The following is a 26,515-nucleotide window of genomic DNA, read 5'->3' as shown; positions in this document are numbered from 1 at the left end:
GTACTAGGGGAAGGACCCAAGGGAGGGATTATACCTAGTTGGGAGCTATAAAAATATTGAAGAAATGGATGAAGATGACTTCTGGTAGGTCAAATATTTGAGGTCACGAAGGAGAGTGTGGATAGCAAGAAGAATGGTAGGAGAAAGCTCTACATGAGATTGATAGAAGGTGGAGAGAGCTACTTCAAGAAGGAGTGATGTTAGGTAGTCCAAAAGAATGATAAAGAGAAAGAAGTCAACTAAAGTGGTGGAGCAATGGGGATAGAGATAGAGTGGAGGTTTCTCCATCAGGAGAGGTCAAGATGACCGTAGTAACAGAGTGTCAAAGAAGTGGTAGGGACTCCACCCCTCCAGCTGATATGGGAACGCCAGATGGAATTAGATTTGTAGGTCCCAAGGAAGGCCCAGATGATGATATGAACTTCACCATGAGAAGGTTGTTTTCGAGAATGATGTGTCCTCCACAAGTAGCCATTTTTTTCCCAACAACTTAGGTAGTACCTTCCCCAACTTCCCCTGGTACTTTATCACAACCCTGATCAATTTTTTTTAAAGTTAATAAATGTCATAAAGGTTCACAGTGTTCATGCTACCTACAAGGATGATACCATTAGTAGTATAAATAGTAATAGTAATACAAGTCTCCAAGGTTCATCACAACCCGGTTCTTAGGGATTTAACTCCTACCACAAGGTCAAACAAACATGGCAGGATCCCTTACCAGATATCCCAAGTTAACTGGTAGGGGGAATGAGGGCATAGAGCAGCATTGGTACCTAAGTGAAGCTATCTGGAGGGATCGCTAGACTCCAAATGCTACAAAGCTAATTGAATTTCAAGAAACTCTTCTAGAGAGAGCATTGATATGGTTCATCAAATGGTATGAATTACAATAGAACCCAATTGTAGACAAAATTAGACAAGATTTTTTTTTCAGTATTTAAGCTTCCCCAGACCAACCTGTATGGGTTATCTGAGTTATGGGAAATCAAGTAGCGGGAAGGAGAAACTGCTTGGGAGCTAACGTAGAGGTTTAAATATGTGATTGACAAGATGAGCTACCTAATTGAACCCAATCATCAACGAGATTGGTTCATTAAAGCTTTATTACCAAGTACTCACACACCGTTGACTCAGTAGAATATTGATACTCTATAAGACGCCCTAGAGCAAGCAACTTGAATTGATTCTATGGTTAGATACCCACATGAGTATCATGGGGGGGACATCACATGACCCATTTATCCTAGGACTGCGACACTAAATTATAGATCTGAAAGAGAAGCAGAGGGAATTTCAACCGACATGACCTACATGACCGTACTTATGGTGTAACTCCTATATTGAGGGGAATCATGCCATGAAGTATTCAAGGTTGTGAGGCTCGGGCACTCCCTCTGTACCAACAGGGTCGTCAACATCTTTACCTACCATAGAAGTTGCATAGATTGGTATGAAAGGTTTATATACAGGGCACACTCAGTTCTATGCATTTCCAAACCAACAGAGTGCACTATGAAATATGCAGAACGTATGGACATGTCCCTTGCCTCTATCCAATTCTTCAAAAATATTCCAATGTTCCAAACAACACTTTTTATGAATTCTCTGGCTCACCAACTCACCATACTAATCAGTGTAGAGTGTTAGACACCATAGCTAATCGATTCGATCGAACTGCTTATCGGGTTAATGAGACTCCTCAAGGACAGGGAGGAGGACAAACACGAGGGGGGAGAACAGGAGGTAGAGGTATGATCCGTTGCCACAACTGGGATCAAGAGGCGAGTGTCGTAAGAGACTTCCTGGTTTCTAGAAGACCTTAGTTCTCTCAGTGAAACATCAACACACATGCGATAAAAGATTGTCTAGAGCTTATTTCTAGATGGGAAGAGCACAACTGCCAAAGGGGAGAAAATTTAATTAATGCTAAACTAGGGGTACCTGAGACAATGCCCCTCTCAAAAATTAACATAGTCACTTGGGGAGGGAAGAATACTAAAACCAACCTTACCAAAATGCTCATATGATTTTGAATAGCAGAAGCAGTACTACAAAGAAGTCGCAGAGACTTTTAACAAATTTACTTTAAGTGGTGAACCCCAAGGAGAACAATCAGGGTTTTTAAAAGATAGGAGCCCAGACCTATCATAACCCAATGGTCAACCCATAATAGAATGCTTCAGGCTATTTCTACAAATTTTGAATGACAATCAAATGCTCGGATAGTTGTGGGAAAGTCTTAAAGTTTTTGTTAAGGATGGAGTGGTCGAAGAAGGATTCATTTCTGCCAACTTACTCAAGAGACACTCTAGGAGGGTTCACAAGAACAAGAAGAGAACTGGGAGGTACTTCTAGATTGATGCTCACATTGTGGGTTTTTAGATCAAGGATACAAGGTTAAACCTGGGCTCTGATGTGAATATCCTGTCGAGAAAAACCTTGGAAGCCTTGGGAAGGCATAAGTTGGCGTTTTCTCCAATTCAGCGATGCATGGTGAATAAATATTGTATACTCCTCATTGGAAGGCTAAAATATGTAGAATTTGAAATAATAGGGTGAAAACTTATTCTAACTTTGAAGTAATAGATATTATGGGGGACAAAAACACCTATTTGACATTGCTTGGAATAGACTGGGCCTTTGAGAATTGCGTGATAATTGATTTAAATAAGGAGTTGATGACCTTTAAAGTGGAGGGAGTTAAAGTGATACAACCCCTAGACCCATACCAAGGACCAAGGTTCACCAAGCCGACATATGACAAGGAAGAAATTGAGTTTTTGGATCAGTTATAACCGCTGAAAACAGGAAGAAGAGAAGACTATATTAATCTAACGAAAGAAGGATTGATCAACTAGAGGAGCATTCGAGGCTCAAAGGTCAGCTCTGAGTCTACATGGGATAATTGGTAGTAGGGTGGGAAGGATATCAACACCAGGCGCTGTGCCACAATCCATTGTATCAACTGGGTTCGCACTGAGGTACGAAAATTCCATATTTTCAATGGCATGGGCTCTATTAATGATTTTCTTAATGTAGTTGATGCAACTATCTCTGAAGAACACAAAGTGCCCTTACTGGACTTCACCTCACTACCCACAAAACTTCATTAAGTACCAGGGAAGCTTCGACCCTTGGCAACACCTACAAGATTATAAGGTCAAATGGATCATGTAAGGACTTATAGAGGACTTGTGGGTGCACATATGTGTACACACTCTGGGGACATTTTCAAAGTCATGGATGTAAAGGAGATATGGACATAGACTAGTGATTGGGACTATATGGTAGCTGAATTTATCAACTATTTTTTCTTCATAGATAGTGATGAACGGATCACAACTGCTTTGCAAGTTGTTAAAAGGGTTCTTCTCATAGTAGGAAAATTTATAGAGGGATGTATAGACCAGAACACCTTTGAGCATCTATTTGAATCCATATTCCATGAAGTCGTAGCTTGTGGAAAGATCAAACGGGAGCTGGATGAGGATGATTTAAATGAATTGAGACATCTGACATTCAAGGAAACTAAGGGGGAACAGAGTGTTGAAGATGGGCCTATAACCAATGGTCGAAAACTACTACCTTTGAAGTTGTGGAAATATAACATTGGCACTGATGAGAAGCTAAAGCTAGCTTTGATCGAAGATTATTGGGATGAGGAGAGTACCAAGGAAATATTTGATCTCCTAAGAGAATACGAAGAATTATTCGTCTTTTGTGGAGCTTAAGGTGATTAAGGGAGAGTCTGGGGAGATGAAGATTGTGCTTAAACCTAATATAAAGCCAGTGAGACATCAACTTTATAGGATAAACCACAGAGTCAAAGAGAAGGTGAAGAAGGATATAGAAATTTTTTTGGCAGTAGGGGTTATCTTCCCAGTCGACGAGGTTAATTGGGCCAGTCCAATTGTTATACAGAACAAAAGGGACACTGAAGAAATTTGGGTCTATGTGGATTATTGAAGTTTGAAGAATGCCTGTGTTCACGATTCCTTCCCTACCCCATTCAACGATGAAGTTCTAGACAATATGGCAGGAAACAAAGCTACCATAAAGTCCATATTGTAGAGGAAGACAATAAGAAAACCACATTCACCACTAAATGGGGATCTTATGTGTACCATGTTATGTCTTTTGGATTTAAGAATGTGCCAACAATATTCTCAAGAATTGTCATTGTTTCTTTCAGGGATTGTATTCATAGGTTTCAAGAAGTTTACATGGATGATTGGACCTCCTATAGTTTTCTAAAGAAGAATTCGAGTTTCCTCCAAGTGATGTTTGATCGTTAGACAACTGCAAATCTCCCTCAACCTGAAAAAGTGCATATTCGATGTCCCTTTTGGAACACTTCTAGGCCATATAGTATGCAAAGAAGGAGTATGTGTTGATCCCACTAAGGTCACATTGATCCTGAATATGGCCCCATCAATAAGTGTTAAACAACTGAGATCCACCGATGGCCACACAAGATATTACAAGAGGTTCATCTGCAATTATGCCTCAATCACTACACCACTGGAGAAGTTATTGAAGAAATCCGAAAGGTTTGTATGGTCAGATGAATTTGAAGATGCTTTTAATTTGTGAAAGGAAAAACTAGCAAGTGCACCAACCCTGGTTTATCCAGATTGGAAGAAGCAATTCCAAGTTCACATTGACACATCAGGTATCACCTTGGGGGCCATCCTGACTCAGCCTAGAGACAAAAATATTAATCACCCCATCTACTTTGCTAGCAGAAAATTATCCACTAAAGAAAGGAATTATACCACAACCAAGCGCGAAGCACTTGCGATGGTATATTCGCTACAAACGTTTCGGCACTATCTCCTGGGGGATTTGTTCAAATTCTTCACTGATCATTTTCCCCTAAAGTACTTGGTGAAAAAGATTGTACTCGAAAGAAGGATTTGTATATGGAGTTTAATATTCCAAGAGTTCACATTTGAAGTAATTTTCAAGCCTGGAAGACTGAATATGGTCCTCGATCACCTTTCCCAATTAGAGTGAGGGGAAGCAGGAGGGTCAATAGATGATCAATTGTTAGATGCTGGCCTATTTCAAGTCGAAGGCATACCAAAATATTTGGAGGAAATTGCAATATTTCTAGCCACTGGTAAATTTCCAGAGGGGTACACAACAACACAACAAAGGCATATGGTGGTTCATGCTACTGATTACTATTTGATTGTAGGACAACTGTACAAGTTTGACCTTGATCAGATATTGCGAAGATGTGTTCTTGATCATGAGAGACATGACGTATTATGGTAATTTCATTCAGAAGTCACGGGTGGGAATGTTGGTGGGAAGGCCACCATGAGGAAAGTGTTGCACACGGGACTTTGGTGTCCCACAATTTTTCGAGACGCAAAGGAGTACGCCAAGAGGTGTGATGTTTTCCAAAGGGTTGGAAAACCATCACACCGAGATGAACTTCCCTTTGCATTCAGTATGAGAACTATAGGCCTTTGAGAAATGGGAAATCGACTTTGTGGGACGTATTAACCCACCAACACATTTCTCCCATTCCAAATATATTATTACCACCACAAAGTACCATACCAAATGGACTAAAGTTGCACCAGTCAAAGATTTCACTGTAGACACTTCCACCATATTCATCTTTGAGAATATTATCACTCAATTTGGGTGCCCCCAAAGGCTCATCAGTGACCAGGGGACCCATTTCATTAATGAAATGATCGATTCATTACTACAAAACTTTATGATACAACACCATAAGAGCAGTTTGTATCACCCTCAAGAAAATGGTACTGTGGAAGATTTCAACAAAATCTTAGAGAGGGGACTCCCCAAGATATGCTCGACCAACAGAGATGATTGGGACGAATGGGTGCTAGCTACACTATGGGCTTATCATACATTAGTCAAACGCTTGCACAAAAACTCTTCCAGTCAGTGTACGAACACCCTTCTAGTCAATGTATGGACGTGAAGTTGTAGTACCTGTCGAGTTTACCATCTCCAACCATTTTATCACACAGGCCACTTGCATGACAGGGGATGGATCAATTCCAAAGCGGGTGGAAGAACTCTGGGAGCTAGATGAGGCTAGGCTTCTGGTATATTTCCACCAAACTATCGAAAAGCAGAGGCATAAGGCATGGCATGATAGGCATATCAAGCGGAAATACTTTAAATTTGGAGGAAATGTTTTTCTATACAAAAATAATTTCTTAGAGTTTCCTAGAAATTTAAAAATGAATTGGTTGAAACCCTTCATCATTGAGAAAGTGAAAGAATCATGAGTTGTCAAGCTTGCACAATTGGATGGTTTCCTATTGCTTGGATGGGTAAATGGTGCATGCCTGAAACCTTTCCATGACTCAATTGGTTCTATATCAAAATCATTTGGTCTTTAGAAGGGGATCATAGGTAGGTCTATGTAGAGTCAGTTAGTTATTTTAGGTTGTCATTTGTGTCAGTTAATTTAGTTAGTCAATCTTTCTAGTCAAATTCATTCATGAATAAATTTCCACCAGTTCTTTTAGTTGCGGAAGTAGCTTCACCCCTCCGCAACCATTTGTGGTTGGGGAGTCGCACGTGTCAGTCATTGTATCCATAATAATTAGTAATAATTCCCTATGTCAGTTCAAATTTGTGCTAAATATCTCCCATAATATCCCTCGCATGATTCGTCCATCAACTTCTAGGCACTTTCCATCATATCCCATAATTACCCATCATTCCCACCATCCTTTTACAATTTTTTGCATCATCCAAGTCAGGTCTGATTATCCATCATTATTGTTGCCATGATTGGCTTCGTGTAGGGAAAATTACCGTATTAATTATTTAAGTGGTCAAATAAAAAAAATCATGTCGAGCCTTTCTATTTAATTTGCATGGCAGCGATAAGCTTCTTAGTATCAAAAGTCGAGGTGGTCAAATTACCAATTCTGGAGTCTGTATCAAATTTTCCCTGTTCCCAACCCAAGTTCAAGCCTCCAGTGTTCCTTGTGTATCAATGTCGCAGTGCAGCCATGTAAAAGACTATAATCTTTGTTCATGACATTGAACCATACTCAAGGATTATAAAAACTAAGAATCTTTATGGTAGGTACGATAAGGTTGTTCTTATAGACAATGATCTCTTAGACTCATTCCATTTTCCAACGCTCAAGCAGGAAGTATACACAAAAGCTGTCACCAAAAATGATGGAAGCCAGTTGAAAAAATTTAGAGAAGACTTCAGAGGACTATAGAGGTCTACATTGTTGAATTTAGGGGGTCTTCCAGTGTTTGACACTATGGGAGAAATGATGTAATGAAAAACATTCCTCATTATCAATATGCATGGATGGTCTCTATGGCTTGACAAGGAATACCCAATCCATTCCATCGACATTCAAAGAATTACAGGGTTGTTTTATTTGAGAGCCACAATATCAGATGATTCAGAATACGTCTAAGCGGGGGAAGAAGACATGTGATGACAATTATTACAAAAGGTATGGCACCCAGTGTGGAGGTAAAGGTGCCTTAACATAACTAATTAACAAGCCTAATGTAAAATTCACATGTTATACAATTGTTGGCAAGCTCATGTGGCACTTCTCATGAGGTGAATGCACATTGGATATTGTCTCCATTGAGGAAGCTTGTGTGCAAGGTACCTAGTTGAATTGGTGTAGTTTTTTGTTAAATGAACTCTTTGATGCTTGTGAATATATTTATAAAAGGGCCACTCATTTTATATATAGATATCTCATTGTCGCCTTAGCTATGTGGAGGAATGGTACCCCAGTCACTACCTAGAGAAACCCCTTCGGACTCAAGGAAGTGACTTATCGAGGAAACACTTACTCCAGTCATCAAAGAGCTTGAGATGCATATACATTCCCTACACGAAAATTTGGAGAACCTTCAGGTAAGTCCTTTCCCTACCTTTTCTAAATTTCCCAGTTCAAGTCCGCTTGTTTCTTTGACCAGTAGCCCTGTTATTGCTTCAATTCCTTCAATGGGCCCTCACTCTCATTCCAAACCCAAAATTACAAATATATGACCTCTTACCACCAAACCACCATCAGTCCCTAGCAAAAAGATTAAAACCACCTCACATAGGTTTTTGACCTTACCAAAGAAGAACCCTAATCACACACCAGCACACCCATCACTGAAGAGAATCCACCTTCCACTTCCGCCGCATCCCCAAGGTCACACAATCCCTCACCTCGAACAACCTTAACCTCCGCCACCATCTCAGACATACTTCCATCCGAGACTCTACTAAGTAATGAAAAAAAATGGAGGTAGACTTTTTTATCCACTCAGTTACCAAAAATACAAATGGGGCACTTACAACCCATCCTTTAGGTATGGATTATGTCCATACGTATTTGTTATCTTTACTATACTTAGGCCCACTAATGGTCATCCATTATTTTATTTCCCCCATGAATCTGAATCCAGAAACCACCCACGCAATGGCCCTACTTATTGATCCAAACCCCTCATCACCACCACACTCCACCCCGATCCACATTATTCCTCCCACCATCGAACCTTCACAAAGAGAAGCATCTCCCCAAGGGAAATCTCAGAAATCATTTTCCAGTGGAAAACCATTACAGATTCGGGTGCCTCAACCCTCAAATATGACTCCCGATGATCTTTGGGGTTGGTCCTTAGCTCAACGGCTTAATTTTATTCAATTGGATGCACGCTAAGAAGAGGCATTGCACAACATTCTGGCAGATGAAAACGAACAACAACTGTTATGAAACCAGCTCACAAAAAGATAGAAAAGATAGATCAACGCCTTAGAATTCAGCCTCTTCGAGGGGGCAACCTCCTTTACATTACACAAATGAATGATTCTTTGATGATTCAAATGAAAAAACTTCCTTTCTATATATAGGAGTCTAAGGAGTCACAATATAACCCAGCCGACCTAACAATAATAATATAAAGGCACAAAAATAACAATAGAGGGATTCTAGGGGGCACAGTAATAACAATATGGGGACAATAGGGGCACAACAATATTAATAAGGGATATAACTACAATAGTAATGGGGTAATCACTAGTATTATAGGGACCTAACATGCCCCACTCCTTCAAAAAGGTGTTGTCCTCAACGCTTGAGTAATTCTGGATGCTTTTGTATAAAATTCTCATCCTCCCATGTGGAATCTTCAGAGGATAAGTTCTTCCACTTGATTAGATACTCCGAAATTGATCGATTTCATAGCTGTCGAGTTCTTGTTTCTATGACTGCTTCTGGTTCCAATATAATTTTTCCTTCCTCGTCAAGTTCTGGCAATATTGTTTGAACTGGGAGCTTGTCACCTATAACCTTCTTTAAACATGAAACATGGAAAACTGGGTGCACTCGAGAAGTTGCAGGAAGCTCCAATTTGTATGCCATAGTACCAATCTTTTGCAACACCTTGTACGGACCGTAATACTTTGGTGATAATTTATTATCCTTCTTAGCTTGCTTGAGGGACATTTGTTTATATGGTTGTAGCCGTAAGAATACCCAATCACCTACATCAAAACTTCTTTTGCTACGATGTTGATCTGCCTGTTGTTTCATTCTATTCTGCGCCAACACAAGGTTATCCTTTAAGAGTTGGAGGACTTGTTTTTGATGCTCGATGTGATGTTCCACTGCTTGAACCTTAGAATTTTCTCTTAAATATGATGTGATGGATGGTGGTTGATATCCATAAAGTTCCATAAATGGGGTCATTTTTGTTACCGTATGGAAGGAAGTGTTATACCACCATTCAGCCAGAGGCAACCATTTGACCCATTGTGTCTGTTTATCATATACAAAGCAACGAAGATATCCTTCCAAACATTTGTTTACTATCTCTGTTTTCCCATCAGATTGAGGATGATAAGATGAGCTATGAGCTAACTGAGTACTGAGACAAGAAAATAATTCTGCCCAAAAATTTCTAGTGAAAATGGGATCTCTGTCACTTACAATAATCTTTGGGTTTCCATGTAGCTTTTGAATTGTTTCCATAAATGCAGTAGAAACTGTACTAGCTTTCAATGGATGTGATAATGCACAAAAGTGTGCATACTTGGTAAGTTTGTAAACTACCACCATGATGACACTCTTTCCCTCAGACTTGGGTAAACCTGTGATAAAATCCATTGAAACCTCCTCCCAACGTTGGCTTGGAATGGATAAAGGTTGTAATAGACCCGGGTTCTTAATTGTTTCAACTTTATTTTGTTGGCAACCAAACATTCTGCCACAAAATTTTGAATATCCGATTTAAGGCCATCCCAAAAAAATTCCTTCTTAACCCTGTGGTAAGTTTTTAAAGATCCTGAGTGCCCTCCTAAGGGAGAAGTGTGCAATTCCATAAGAATCTTTTGTTTGAGTTGGGAATTCTTACAGAGGTATAAGCGATCTTTGTACCATAACGAATCATTTTTCCAACTAAATGTATCATATGTACTGGAATCTTGTTGTAACTTTTGAATAAGTTCCCACACTTCTTCATCATTCTTCCATTCCTCCCTTGCTTCGTTTATCCAATCTGGTTGGATAATAGAAATGGCGCACAACAATGCTTCCACATCCTCATCCTTTCTTGAGAGTGCATCTGCCACCACATTTTGCTTCCCTTTTTTGTAGATGATTTCAAAGTCATAACCCAACATCTTTGTGACCCACTTTTGTTGCTCTTTAGAGGATAATCTTTGTTCTAAAAAGTATTTAAGGCTATCATAATCCATTTTTACCTTGAAGTGTCTTCCCATTAGGTAGGGTCGCCATTTCTTAAGTGCATGTAGTATTGCCAACATTTCCTTCTCATAAATGGCTTTGTGTAAAAACTTTCCCTTGATTGGACGACTTTCAAAAGCAATGGGTCTTTCATCTTGCATTAAAACAGCACCAATTCCATTTCCTGAAGCATCACATTCCACAATAAAGGTTTTTGTGAAGTCCGGTGTAGCTAAGACCGGTGCTTGGCACATTGCCTCCTTAAGATGTTCAAAGGCCTTTGTTGCTTCTGGAGTCCATGAAAATGCATCTTTCTTCAATAATGTTGTTAGAGGTGCTGCTATTCTCCCATAATTTTTAACAAACTTGCGATAATACCCTATCAACCCGAGAAATCCTTGCAGATGCTTTATGGATGTGGGGATTTTCCATTCCTTAATGGCTTTAATTTTGCTAGGGTCTACCTTAACTCCTTCATGAGATATAGTATGACCTAGATATTCCACCTCTTGTACTCCAAAGAAACATTTGGATCTTTTAGCATATAATTGTTTCTCCTCCAATAGTTGTAGCACCCTGTCAACATGTTCAACATGATCCTTCCAAGACTTGCTGTAGATTAGTATATCATCAAAAAATACTAACACAAATTTTCTAAGGAAGGGTTTGAAAATGGAATTCATCAAACCTTGAAATGTAGAAGGTGCATTGGTAAGGCCAAAAGGCATGACCAAAAATTCATAATGACCCTCATGTGTTCTAAATGTTGTTTTCGGAATGTCTTCAATCTTCATTTTGATTTGATGATATCCTGAACGAAGATCCAACTTGGTGAAGTAAATTGATCCAAGAAATTCATCCAGTAATTCATCAATGACAGGAATGGGAAACTTATCTTTAATAGTAAGCTTGTTGAGCTCCCTATAATCCGGACACATGCGCCATGATCCATCCTTCTTGTGCACCAATACTACTGGAGCAAAGAAAGAACTTTGACTAGGTTGAATTATACCAGCCTCTAGCATTTCTGCAACCATACATTCAATTTCACTCTTATGGGCATAGGGATATCTGTACGGCCTGATGTTTGGAGGAACACTTCCTGGAATCAGATGAATAGCATGATCATGATCACGAATAGGTGGGAGACCTTTGGAGTCTCAAATACCTTGGAATGATTGTCCAAGACTTTTTGGAGATCTGGGGAAATAGATGATTTCGATGTGGAAACATCTAGCGAACATAATTGTACAATTACACCTCTTTGTTCCTTTTTTAGAAGCTTTGTCATACCGTTAGAGCTGATTATCTTTCCCGGTTTCCCTGCAATACCCCTTAATTCAACTTCCTTTCCTTCTGCAGAAAATTTCATGAAAAGTTCTTGAAAATTAAAAGCTATTGTACCGAAGGATTGTATCCATTGGACTCCTAGTACAACATTAGCACCTCACATTGGAATGGAAAGCATTGGGCTAGTCAATACATATTCTCCCATGGATAGCTTGATATTATGGCACTTTCCAGAGCAATTTATTGTTCCTCCATTTGCAACCATCACTTGACACTCTGGTGCTGGATATAGGCAGCAATTTAATTCTTTTGCTACCTTACAATGAATAAAATTGTGGGTACTTCCTGAATCAATCAACACTATTACCTTTTCTTCTTGATTTGTCCTTCTATCTTGATGGTTTGAGGAGTGGTAATTCCTACCAATGCATTACAAGATATGGTTGGATTCATTTCTTCTTTATCTAGGCTTTGTTCCTGGAGTATATCCTCTTCTTTTGACCTTTCTTTCTCCTTTTCTTCTTCCTCTTCACAATCTATGTAGAATAATTTCTTCTCAACACACTTATGACCTTTAGTGTATTTGCTATGTCAATTCTTCCGTAAAAATTGCCCAAGTGATAATTTGTTTACGAGAGCAAAGCCATTGATACCATACAAACTGATTTGGTTCCAAATATAAAGTTGCAATACGTACCTTTTGTGTGTTTTGCACATTATTGAGATCGAAAAATTGATCCATCTGTAATATCCATGTTGCGGGATCCTTGCCATCAAACTTCCTCATATCGATTTTTAGAATATGGTGGGTCTTCAATGCAACACTATAGTCTATGAAATCATGATTAACATTTCTTTTGTTTGCATCATGAGTTTCCTTTACTACCCTTTCACCATTTGTAAGTATTTCTTGTAGAAAATTTGTCAAATATGTCTTCAAATCTGCCATGTCTGTCTTCAAATTTGTCTTCAAATATGCCATGTCTCTCTTAAAATCTGTCTTCAAATATATCTTCAAATCATCCATCTTAGCTTCCATGCCCTTTATCTTAGGTTCCACGCCATTTATTTTAGCTTTTGTTAGCTTTTGTGAGAGTGACATTTGTTGCACTTGGTCTTGTAATTTTGATATATCATGTAGCATTTCTTCCTCTTCTTCAAGAGTCATGCTAGAGCTTTCAGGTTGCTTACTAGGTGTTTGCATTTTCTTTCCTCAGGGCATCAGTTACCGATAATAACGCTCTACTATGCCCTTTGAATTCCTTCAAAATAATTTTTCAAACCAAGCTTAAGCAAAAATTTAAAAAAATCTACACACCTTTTTTCACTTCGTAGGAGCTCGATATTGCCTTTGATGTATCTCTATAATTTTGGATCATCCAGTTCTAAAATTGTGACCTATAGTAGCCCTCTGCATCCTCTTTCCAATGCCACTAGTTTGATCCAAATTGGATTCTCCAAGGAAGAGTTATGCCAAATCTCCCACAGTGACCTGATTATAGACTAGTTCAGTAGAGCAAACTTGTACGACATGCCACGTGTCCCTGCTTTGACCTTTGGCTCTGAAAAATATATACAAGAAACTACAGTCCATCCTCTTTCTGTACCTTCTTATGAAACTTCAATCTGATGCTCAGAGAGAAACTTATGATGATTTTCCCCAGGTCACCTATTTGGAATGTAATTCAAGAGTATGAAAAAAGACCAACTTCCTCATATCATATATCCGTAAATATAGCGCGAGAAGCTCTGAAATTTGGACCCAAGCTTCAGTGCAATTTCGCCTCAAATGGGTTTTTTTTTTCGCTTTTGAAACATCGCAGAAAAAAAGTTATAGCAAAAATTCCACGATAACCTATTTGGAGCAGCGAAACCCTACAATCCAAAGCTCTAATACCAAATGTTATGAAACTAGCTCACAAAAAATAGAAAAGATAGATCAACGCCTTAGAATTCAGCCTCTTCGAGGGGGATACCTCCTTTACATTACACAAATGAATGATTCTTTGATGATTCAAATCACAAAACCTCCTTTCTATATCTAGGAGTCTAAGGAGTCACAATATAACCCAGCCGACCTAACAATAATAATATAAAGACACAAAAATAACAATAGAGGGATTCTAGGGGGCACAGTAATAACAATATGGGGACAATAGGGGCACAACAATATAATAAGGGATATAACTAAAATAGTAATGGGGTAATCACTAGTATTATATGGACCTAACAACAACAACAACACATTATTCCCCTTTCTATAAAATGAGATCATATCCTCTAGGAGAAACAAATTCTCCATAATTGGATCAACTAAAATACTATAAATTTCTAGGACATACGACCCTCAGTTGTGGAGATAGTCACAAACGCCTTGGAAGACTTCTCAACCCACACTCTCTTGGAATGTTGCAAACACATCAAAGAATCCTGCACTGACCTTGTGATTACCAATAGATATCTCAAATGAAGTATTGTAGCAACTCAGAGAGCACTACCAGATCCTGCTTCCCAACAAACCAACAAGATTGAGCAGAAAATCACAAAAGTGGCTTGTCTAAAAACCTCTATCATTCAGGCTACGGAACAAGCCAAGGGAATCTTAACACAAGTTTGTGGCTAGTTAATATTCCTTACATGAATAAATCAACTGGTTTACCCCCTGCATCAATAATCCAATTAGTTTTTCAACCAAGACATGGCCTCCAAGGACAAGGTCTAGAAGAAGGATCTTTTGGCATAGGTAAATGCCCTCAAAACCCAAATCCAACAAATCGAGGATGATTTAAGCAAGGCCAAGCACCTACTCTGTGATCTTAAGCCACCATCACAGGCTCATAAAAAGACACTACAACAGATCATCGAGGATGCAAAAACTCAATGGAATACACTCTTGATGATCCACCCTACCCACCCTACTATCGAACTCACAATGCAATTCCTTGATCAAGTAGACAATGTCATAGGTTCTTGGAAGGCGACTCTTCTTGAGTTCACAAGGTTCAAAAATGCATCTATTGAGTTTATACCATAGTTGGGTCCTTCGTTTTAAGGAACCAATCAAGGAGGAGTAGTGTAGGAAGAATCACCAGCAACACCACCAACAATAGAAAATGGTTGACTTGGGGACGAGTCAATGGACTGTGGTTGAGGCCTTTTGGGTCCTTCATTTTGGAAGCTAAGCTACAACTCATTTTGGAGATTGACCACATTTTGACCAGAGGTAACTGTTGGGAAGTCACAAAGGAGACAACTAGACAAGGAGAAGGCACTCGACAAAGACTAGCAGTTGTGGAGAACCAAACAAAGAAATCAGGACTCAAGCAGTTGCAACCGAGTTGAAAGGAATGTTGATAGCTAAGGAAGAAGATAAAACTGAGTAACAGAGGTAGTTGAAAGAGGAAAAAGGTGGATCATCTGAGGGAGATGCAGTATTCTAGGAGAACATACGGTTTAAGAAGGTTGTGGGGGGGGGGGGGAATCCAGAAGAAGGAGAGAGAGGCAAGGATTGCACCAAAATGTTGTTACAGAGCCTAATGAACTCACATTTATATCTTATATTTCTCATATATGTCTAGATATGTTAGTTTCTATTATGTTGATGAGGCCTTCAATCCGAATGCATCACTAGAATGTTGTTGAATCTAATGGAAGGAGTTACAGGGTTATATGAGAATCTTTACGTGTGATTTGTTGTGGCAATTTAAATTTTTTATTATGATTTCACATGCACAATATATTTTCTTCTTGAATGCTTGAGCTATCGTGATTTCATCTTTGATGTTCTACTTTTAAGTTTACTGGGTGTTGGTGGTCTCCATGTGATTTCTTCTGATACCAGATTCCATCCCCTTATCTAAGTAAGGTCACAACATGCCTTAGGTGAGATGCCTTATTATTCTTGAATAGGGTGAAAATTTCAGTGTTACGCTAGACTACGACGAAGTATTTGTTCTCCCTTGTGGCTGAAGCCAGGATCTCAACCCATCCATCATTTTTTTTCACCAACATGGATCATCAACTATAACAAGAAATAAATTGATATTTTTTGTTATTATTCATTAATAAAAATAGCATTAGAGTTTTCTTTACCTATTGCACTAGTCGACATTGTTGGAATGGCTTCCCTATGCTCCTTGTCTGGTACAAGATCCTCACACATGACACCCTTTCCCATTGAAAGATGACTCATGGTTTATGCATGTTGTGGTGTGAACTCTGCCAAAAAATCCTATATAAGAAAGAAAATGTTTTTTCAATTAGACAATGTAAAAGTTAAAAAAGAAACATTCATAATTGAACTTATGACATAAAAAAAAAATCACTATAATATATGGTTATTACTTGATATCTTTAAATATGTTGGTTGAACCTCGTGACCCTATCTTTAGTATCAAGACTTTTATTTCTAATGTGAATCAAATGACCAAGTTATCCGTTCATTCTAACCACAAGCTTATTCATTGTTACGATTGGGTCAAGAGACATGTACAACTCATCATCATCAAACCAATCAAGATCACTAAGCACTTCATCAACAACATTTACTGACTGCTATGAGGATGGTGCCTTTGCCTTATCACCTTGTTGATTAAATACGTGTAATTTGTAATTTTATTCCACCATCCTCAGTTATAAACATTCAAATATTTTATTTTGATGAAACATTTTAGATCAATAAAAAATTCCAATTTAATGAGTTAGCTCAATTGCAATGGACATCATTTGGCTGAGAACCATCATGAGGTGAATGGAAAATGGGCTATAATATTTCTTTTACTTGAATTGACTTGGATTAGTTGTAGATTAGGAGGCCTAGTTAGTAGTTCTAGGCGATTTAATGGTATATTTCAACGAGAATCCTGTATTTTGTGGATCGTGATATTTTCAAATGGATAGTTGAGTTAATTATCACATGTGCTGAAACCATTATGTAATTGAAAGGGACACATGAAGATGAACAATTTAATCACTAAAACATAGAGGGTTAAACCCTTAACTATTAATTTGGAAGGTTGATTGAGGCATCACAACTAGGGGAGTAGTTTAGGGAGAAGAGAAGAAGGGTATTATTCAAGGAAAGGAAGGCATAAACTCTTTTATTAACAATAATGTTAGAAGTATTGTAACACAGTATTGTTGATGGAAAATCCTAAAGGCCATGTATATTGCACTATAAAAATCTATTAGTCCACAAAATCAGAAATGGAGTTACCCAAATCCTTCACAAGGGAAATGTTTATAAGTATCTCATCCCCAAGACTAAAATGGGTGGATGATTTAACAAATGTTTGTACATTAGAAACAAGTTCAATGCATGGTAGTTATAATTATAAAGCTTATGGAAACTAGTATTATAACCTATGAAAGCTTCCTTGGTTTTCCTAGTAGTCATAAGGGCTATACATATTTCAAAATTACTTGTATACCAAGATGTTTAAAATTCACAAAGTTGATATCAAACAAAATATTATAATGTGTCTTCTAGATTCCCCCCTTTATTCAGTTTACATGGGTTTTGGTTGAGCCTCTATAAACAATTCATTGCATTATAATTTAATCATAACCTCAAACTAGAGTTGGATGAAGTAAGATCACAAATATATGATGCCTTAAAGGGTGTCATCATTCATTCGTACATCCAAAAAATATTTTATCTAATTTTTTTTTTTTATCACAAGGTCATTCTAATTTTTTCCAACCGAAAAATAATCACTTTTTATTAAGATAGTAAAAAGTTAAATGTGCAGATGCCATGAGGCATTCAACCTCTCAGTAAAAAATGTGGTATTCAAAAAATGAGGCTCTAAATAAAAAAGTGTTGTCATTTTTTATCAAGTTTCTTTCTTTTTTTTACTATGAAGTTAATAAGGACATCTTGATCTTGGACCCCATCAGTTGTTGTGGGCTCTAGTGTATGTCTTGTTGCTAATCTAGTCCTACGACTATGCTACTGCAAGTGGGGCCGAGCATCAACTGTAATAAGAAATAAATGTTAAATTCATATTTATAGTTATTATTATTACAAATGTTTTATTAATAAAAATAGTAGTAGAGTGTTATTTACCTACTTCGGTAGTGGAGGGAAGTAGAATACTTTTGGATATGGCCATATGTCCCTCCTCTTCTCTGGCCTCATCCTGTACATGATCTGGTGTAGAAACAAGAAAGGTTATAATTAATACACCATATGAATTTAAATATTTTTAATTGTATTCCATAGAAAAAAAAATTATAACACATGAAATACCTCCAGTACCAAGCTGAACATCAGTCTCAAGATTAGGCACTCCACTGTCAGTAGGCTCATGTGTTGTATCTACATTTCTTTCCTACTTTTTACAATCAAGGACATTAATTTATGGCTAAAAATAAAAACCAATAGATTGTACAAATAATCATTTATAAATGTTGATTGTTTCTTTTAGTTCCCTGAGTGTTAGGTTTGGTGTTGGAAGACTATGAAGACTCCAAGCTTTTCCTACGCTCAACCACGACTTGATAACTGTGCTTGAAAGAAAGCTTTAGGTATTCCTCCGTGGGAGCCTCTTTGAATTGTGACCCCTACAATTTTGCATGAGAACATGAATTTTTATTCTTTTGTGACATTAAATTAAAATTTTTAAGAATTTATAATTTGGATGTAAATTATTTTTTATATATACTTACAATCTTGGCAGCCAGTTTCGAGGAACCACCTAGGCCAAGATGATGTTTCCCATGTTTAGCTATTCTAGCCATCATGGATTTGGATGTATCTGGGAGCCTATATTTAAAACATTGAAAAACTTAATTAGATTTCACAATAATGATAAAGAATCATAATTACATTATTAAAAGTGCCTCATACCTTCTTGGTCTAGGTTGTGTCTTCCCTACTTTTCGCAGTGCCTTCTCATTTTCATTTGCCATGAGCACTTTCCACTCCATCTCTAGAATTGCTAGAGTGCGCTCATGCAACCATGTCCTTTCCAAATGAGACCTATATTGGTCCTACAAATATTTTAAATTTAAGCTTACCTTAAAGGTAACTCTAGTTTTGTTGAAGTTACGCTCACAAAATAGGCGAACCATCCTGATCATAAGTTCATCTTTCAAGTTTGAAATTTGGGATTTCAATTTTGTGCGAATGGTGGGCCCGAATATTTCCAAGTTTAGGTCATACAAAAACCTATAGAATACATCATTTCCTACAAAAAAATATTATCATTAGTTTAAAATTATCACAAATTATACATTAATTTCAATTAGATTGTACTTAATATTTAAAACACTTCTTAAATACCTAGAAGTTTCTCTATTTTCATGGGGACATTATCATCATCTACCCAAAACGTAATTGGTAGTGTTCCTGTGCTAGTAACATGAGAAGATCTAGGAAATCTCACTTCAAATTGTGCAATGATATCATGCTCTGCACCCACAATATCATCTGCAGATCCTGACATATGTTGTTTAGGAGGTGCATATCCTATCATGTGTGGTTGAGTGGGTGTACCAGTATCAATGACCAGTATTTCACTCACAGGTTGAGCATCGCCGCTGCTACCAACGCCAACCCCCATAGTCACAACAGGAGGATCGTACTCCGTCAAAAACTCCTATAAAATAAAGATTTTTTTTATAAAGGATTAGATAATTAAAATCATTAACTCTTTATAAAGGCTGATATAATTAAAATCATAAACAAATAAACTATATAATTAAATGAGTTTCTCACCCCAGACTGATGAATTTGGTGCATCAAAGTTTTGATTTGGCCTCTTATCTATTTTGTTTGAGCTCAAACAAAACTAAAGAACCGAATTTATTGTTTGCTTTCATTCGAAGCTTCTTTATTGTTTGGATCGAATCAACAAACATAAAAATTTCTTCTTTAGTAAGCTCTTCCTCAGGAGCATCTGTGGACTTCTCTAAGGCTGGTGCCTTCCCCTTATCACCCTGTTTATCAAATAAGTGTAATTTTCAATTCATCCACAATTAATCATCATTATATTAATAAGAAAACCACTACTGACATATGTCTAAATTTATATAGAAACTTCACGTTATATCATGGCCAATATAAAAAGTTCTAAATCTATAAAAACTTCATCATCTTGGAAGGATTTTGGAAGAGGCATTATGACAAGATCAATATATATTCCATATTATATAGAAACAATACTTTGAAAAGGATGAAGGAATTCATTTGCTCAAGTTGGTCATATGGATAGTGAATATTTCATTTAGTTATATGATGCCTAAAAATATGAATATGACTTAATCTATAATGGATAAAATGATACTCTAGAATAAATCTCGTGGTTATATTATTTTAAGTACAACTACATTGATGTTTACCTATTGTGAGGTTAGTTCCCTTTGACCTTGATCAACCTGCCACAATATTTTAATCATGACGTATTAAAATGTTTCCTTAACTTACAAGATGCCTCACAATATATTGTAGTAAATGACAATCATAACATATAATAGACATTGCTGACAAGTTCGGTAAAATTGAATACATATCGCCCCCATAATAGAAATATTTGTATCTATTTGATTCAAACTGTAGTTAATGAGCAATTCTTCCCCTACAACTAATGATTTAATGGCACATACAAATACACAATTTCCTTCACACCCCTCAAATATGAAATTATGTTTCTTATTTGTGGTCATAGACCATGTACGATTTATAAACCTTACAATATTCCCTACTACTTTTAGCCTTCCATCAATATACATAGTTGTGCCTTTATTTTGATCATTTTCTTTTACTTATATATAATTTACAACCACTCCATATCTTCACATACTTTTGGTATATTAGACTAGTCATACCCAATCATTGTAGTTGTAACAGGGTCCGACATACTCCATCAATTCAGTTAATCCTCTGTAACATACCTTTATGCCATCCATGGAAAATAGCCCCAAACCATGTAATGACGATGGGGCAATGCAGTATATCCTTTCATTGATAGAAAAATCAATGTTTATTTCAGGAAGATCCTTGGGTGCCCATTGTTTCACTAGATTTTTGTACCTCAAGGGAACCTCAATTTCATCTATGCTCTCATTATCATAAGAACATTACCCCCCTTTAGCGAGAAAAAAATCCATGCATCTATGGAATTTTATTCTAATATTTTCACCTCTAGTTGATCTTCACCTACTAGATGACGTAGCAGATGTTTGGTCAATTTCTTCTATCCTACCTAAAATTTCGTCACTTAACAAAGATAGATCTGACAAAAAATTGTTTGGTTGAAAATCCTATAACACTCCATCAAACGTGAGAAATTTTTAGCGATTGTCATAAGGGATGTTGAGAAATGTCTTGATGAAACCACAAGAACATTATAATAGTATAAGTGAGTTACAAGAAAGTTTTCTACGTTTAAAATATTCAAGTAATATTTTAAAACTTTAGAACTTGAGAACCTTTTCATCCTAACCAATGTTGAATGAACTCACTTGATAACTTGAGAACTCAACATAATCTGATAACATTTAATATTCCATTACAAAGAAATACACACATACTTCAATATGTTGAAGAATGTAACTAGTTTCGGTGGAATAAAAGGAAATTTTTTTGGATATCAAGGTTGTTGATATTTATAGCTTGAGAAGTACTCCAAACCCTAGACAAGAGGTTTTTGGACGAATTGGCACACAAAATCAACCCATGGGCTAAGAACCCAAGCATGTGGGCTTTGTACCCAAGCTGGTGCATGTGGAACCAAGAGGAAGTTTGATGATTTGACACATGCAGGTGTTATAGGACTAAGAAAAATTGAAGGAAATAAAATTCCAACACCACCCTCCTACTTCTACATCATTTTCATAATGAAATATGTGATAGAAAGTCAACATGCCCATATGATGTGATATGTTCTTTTATCATGGACACAATTATGTTCACTTCAATTCAATACAATCAAGATGATAAACAAATTTATTTATAGCCTACAATCACTTCATACATTCCCTATAATCCACAACAACCAATTCTGCCACACTCGGTGCTCTAATGATCTTGTTCACAATGACATGAGTCCCTCTTCTATAGTATACTAGTATTTTATATATTAGTCTCCATGGAATGATTTTAAAAATGGCCACATACGTTGATTATGATAGATTCAAAAGTTTTAACATTGCTCAAAGAGTTAATTTGTAACTTTTGTGATCTCACAAGACCCTGTGACCCTAGACATATAAAATTATATTTGTCTCCAAGCATCTCCTAAAGCTTTATGGTCCCATTCATAACATGATCCTACAATAGATGGAAAAATAAACTAGTGAATTATTCATATCCTATTGATGATCCATATTATGACACTTCTACTAAGATTGATTATTTCTATTGAATAGAAGAACATCATTATGGGCTTATAGAGTGATTATCATATCAAGCATTTTCTCAACGGACAAAAATAATACATCAATTCATAACATGTATTTAGTCATGCATCCCATGCATTAATTAAACAATCATATGTATTAGATCATGTCAACACTTGACTATCATATGGATAACATAATCACATATATCTAATGTAACTAGTGTCAATAATGTTTATCAAATCATAGAGCATATCATCCAAAATATGAGCATTCATTTAGTCACAAATTCATATCCTACTCATAATCAACTAGAGTGCATTAATTAGATCATAGATGAGATATATATTAACATTTAGTTATTATGAATAAAGTCATAATGTGCATCATATGGAAATTAATTTTTTATAAATGACAATATTATTCCATCATAATATATATACATTCTAGTTTAAAAGTAATAATTGATATTATTACACTTTCATGTATATGCAAAAGTCCATGAACAACATAGAAATTGTCATCTCAAATGTACTTATCTATAAAAATCAACAATTTATAAATTTGAATCTATTTCCATATATATAAGCACACTTGTGTGGACATATCATGTAATGTATCCATTCAATATCTAATGTAGTGTTATGTCAAATATAACATCTAAATTATCTCACACTACAAAAGTATGAGTAATCAAAGTAGAACAAAGGATTAAACAACAAATTGCATAATGTGAATTTTCTCAATAACAATCATAACAAAATCTCAAGGTAGCATAAACATATGCCAATGTTGGCCACACATCACATAATTGCAAGTCATATATATCTAGGTACTCACACATGTCATGCCCTTTTCATAAGGCATAAAATGTGGGGTATTACATACACCCACCCTTGAAGAATATTTTTCCTAAAATTATAATCAACAAAACTAAAACTTCATACATAGTACTTATTCCCCCCCTTGATTAAGAATCTCATATTTACAATGGTTTACAAAGCATGCAACATATTGAAATCAATGAAAGAAAACCATAAGGTGCTTAAGAGGGTAATTCTTCACAACACTTAAGATATTTCATTACCTCAAAGTATTCTAAGCATTTTAGCTGCCACTCTAACATCCAATCAATATTTTTTTTTAATATCCAAGAACAATTATTTGATTGTCAATTAAATAGACAAATGTTAGTGTCACACCCATTTAATATAATTCAATAATCATCGATTGCTACATTGGAAGCCCTAGGTAGGAGTCGAATCCTATATAAGAGGTTTGAAATATTTGTAGCATCATTCTGAGTTATGAGAAAAGAGTGTCATATCAGTACAAACTCAATCTCCACAGTATCAAGGTTACTCGTTCTACACCTATGTAAATATTTTGTCCAAGATCGATTTTGTGAAAGGGATATTGAGCATAAGCCCTATTTCTATTCCACTGTCAAAAGTGCCGAAGGTTTGAAGCTAGGTCTCATTGAGAAGCAAGATCCATTCCCTACTCCTGTACATATTCATTGTCAATTTTGGAGACTGAGATTTTGAGCATACCTGTGGAACAAGTTTGTATTTTGTAGATCAAATTAGTTCTCAGTGCTTAGAGACTCAATACGATATGAATTATAAGATATTGTCATCATATAGGGAGGAGCTGAGATCTCCTTCAGAATTAGCTACAAGTATATTCTTCAGTCCTGTGCATCTATTTGCAAGAGGAGACCTAGATCATGAAAGTATAGTCACCATTTCTCAAGATAGAGATTTCTGACCAGTGCAGCGGTATAAAAGGACAAGTATAAGTGTGAAGGATATCTGCAATCTACTATGACAAGGTTTTCACATATTTAAAATCATTTTAATGCAAAGGAGATTCGAGTAATGAATCTTCAACGTTAGCTCTGGGTCAGGGTTATCAATGTGTTTGAAACCCTAAGTCGTATTTGGATTTTATATTAGAACAAACTTTACAAGCCAGTTAGTCTTGGTTGGTGAATAGTCCCTCCTTGCACACTTCTGAACCATGTGGGTGGCATTTGGAAATGGAACCTTTGTTTCCTGCCACTCATTTCATGAAATAAACCACTATGAAACGGTCCAGTATGTGGTGCACCCGTCACACCCATCAAACATATCAATATGGTGGGGATTGTTTTATATTTTTTAACTACGTAGGGTGACCCATAGTGAACGAGTAAAAGCAGAGATACTTCGTAACTTCTCCCCTGAAAATAATCCTTCCATATGCACAAGAGGAAAATATCTTTCTTTGAATATCTCAATTTTATACAGGAATTATCATGAAAGAACTCACGATAAAAGGAATTAGGCAAGGATTACTAATGACCTTAGTTCAGTAAAGAGGAAAAGGTAGAAGGTAGGTTAGATTTCATAACACCTTGCCATAAGGTTCATATTGAGAGCAAAAAAATAAGAGAACGTTCCAATAGCAAAATGCCGAGAGATCTCAGAAATCGTGCTTACTGGAGAAGTTGAGGACCAACCAACCCTGAGTGCGAATGATATATTTTTGGTGAAATTTTGACCATGAAATAGAAAGAAAACCTTAGCGGACCATCTACTGGTTGAATTTTCAGTCACCAAACTAAAGATTGAGGTCCTAGAGCCTCTAACAATGGCAAGGATGCGATGCCTAGCTCTACAAGGCGATTGAACTGGTGTCGTGATTACTTTGTGGTTCTAGATGAACCAAACCTTGGTTCCCTCGTATGCAAATTGATGGGAAGCCAAAAAAATATGAGAATAATATGAGGGACCACATATAGAAAAATAACATAAAATTATAACATAAGACACAAAATTAAATATAAATATAATATAACATAAAATTAAATTAAATTATATGTTATATTTAAGTTTACTTTAATGTAATCTTAATCTTGGTTATATATCATATTAATATATATAATAATCTTAATGGATAATCTTAATCGTAATATCTTACAAGACGATTTGTTACCATAGCCAAATATCCTAAACATGCACAAGTAAATGTAATATATAATAAGCGTAGTTGACAAGAACCACCGATAATTCATTGAACCAACACATATTATCATTGTAGCTTAAAATTCACATCTAGGAGGGATATAACCATTGTGAGTACGTTAGTTATGAACCAACAATAGGTCTCAAGGCCTAACTTGGTAAGAACCTAATAAAATGGATATTTTAGATGGATAATTTCATCTCCTTGACATTTATGTTATAATTTTACCATTTGTTTGTCGAATTCTTTGTATGAGTCGTATATGAGTCTTAAAACCCTTCCATACCATAAAAACATGTCTATACTATAACCATGTCAAATTTCAATGCATGCAAGCACAAACTGAAAAAAATTTAAACATTATCCCCTTTCACCGGTCACTCTGTGTGGGGTCAATTAATTAAAGCATAATTTCAACCAATTGGTAAATGTTAAGTGGTGGATTGGTACTTAGGGGTAGGCCCACAAAAAGTAACAATAAGCTTGACATCAAATATAATTGGTTCCTAGCTAGTCATAATTTTTACATTCATGGAGACTCATATCCTTAAAGATTGGAAGTAGGAGCATAAGAGACATATAATAAATTATGTGCGATTCATTGAGGCATCATTCCTTTTCATATAAATGATGTTGACAATGACAACGATGATGATGATGATGATGATGACAATGATGTTGTTGTTGTTGTTGTTGATTATGATTATGATGATGATGGTCATGATGATGATGACAACGATGATGATGATTATGATATTAAAGATGATGTGGATGAAATTATGATGATGATGACAATGACGATGACGACGATGATGATGTTCATGAAGATGAAAAATATGATGGTGATGATGATGATGTTGATGATAACGATAATGACAAAGATGATGATGAAGAGTAAGAAGTTTTCTCAAATGGAAGGGTAAGGAGTTTTCTCAACCTCTAGACTATGAAGTACATTATGAGCTTGTAACTCGTTACTAGTAATAAATAATTTCATCTCCTTGACATTTATATATGCTATAATTTTCTCATTTGATTGTAAAATTATTGATGTGAGTCATATTTGAGTCTCAAAACCCTCCCATATCATTAATGCATGCATCTTCCATAGCCATGTAAAATTTCGGTGCATACGAGCACAAAATGAA

This window comes from Pinus tabuliformis, chromosome 2_2, assembly GCF_031772625.1.
Source record: "Pinus tabuliformis cultivar Carrire ecotype Pingquan chromosome 2_2, CPIR1, whole genome shotgun sequence".
NCBI classification, from domain to species: Eukaryota; Viridiplantae; Streptophyta; class Pinopsida; order Pinales; family Pinaceae; genus Pinus; species Pinus tabuliformis.
Note: the sequence above shows the minus strand (reverse complement) of the source record.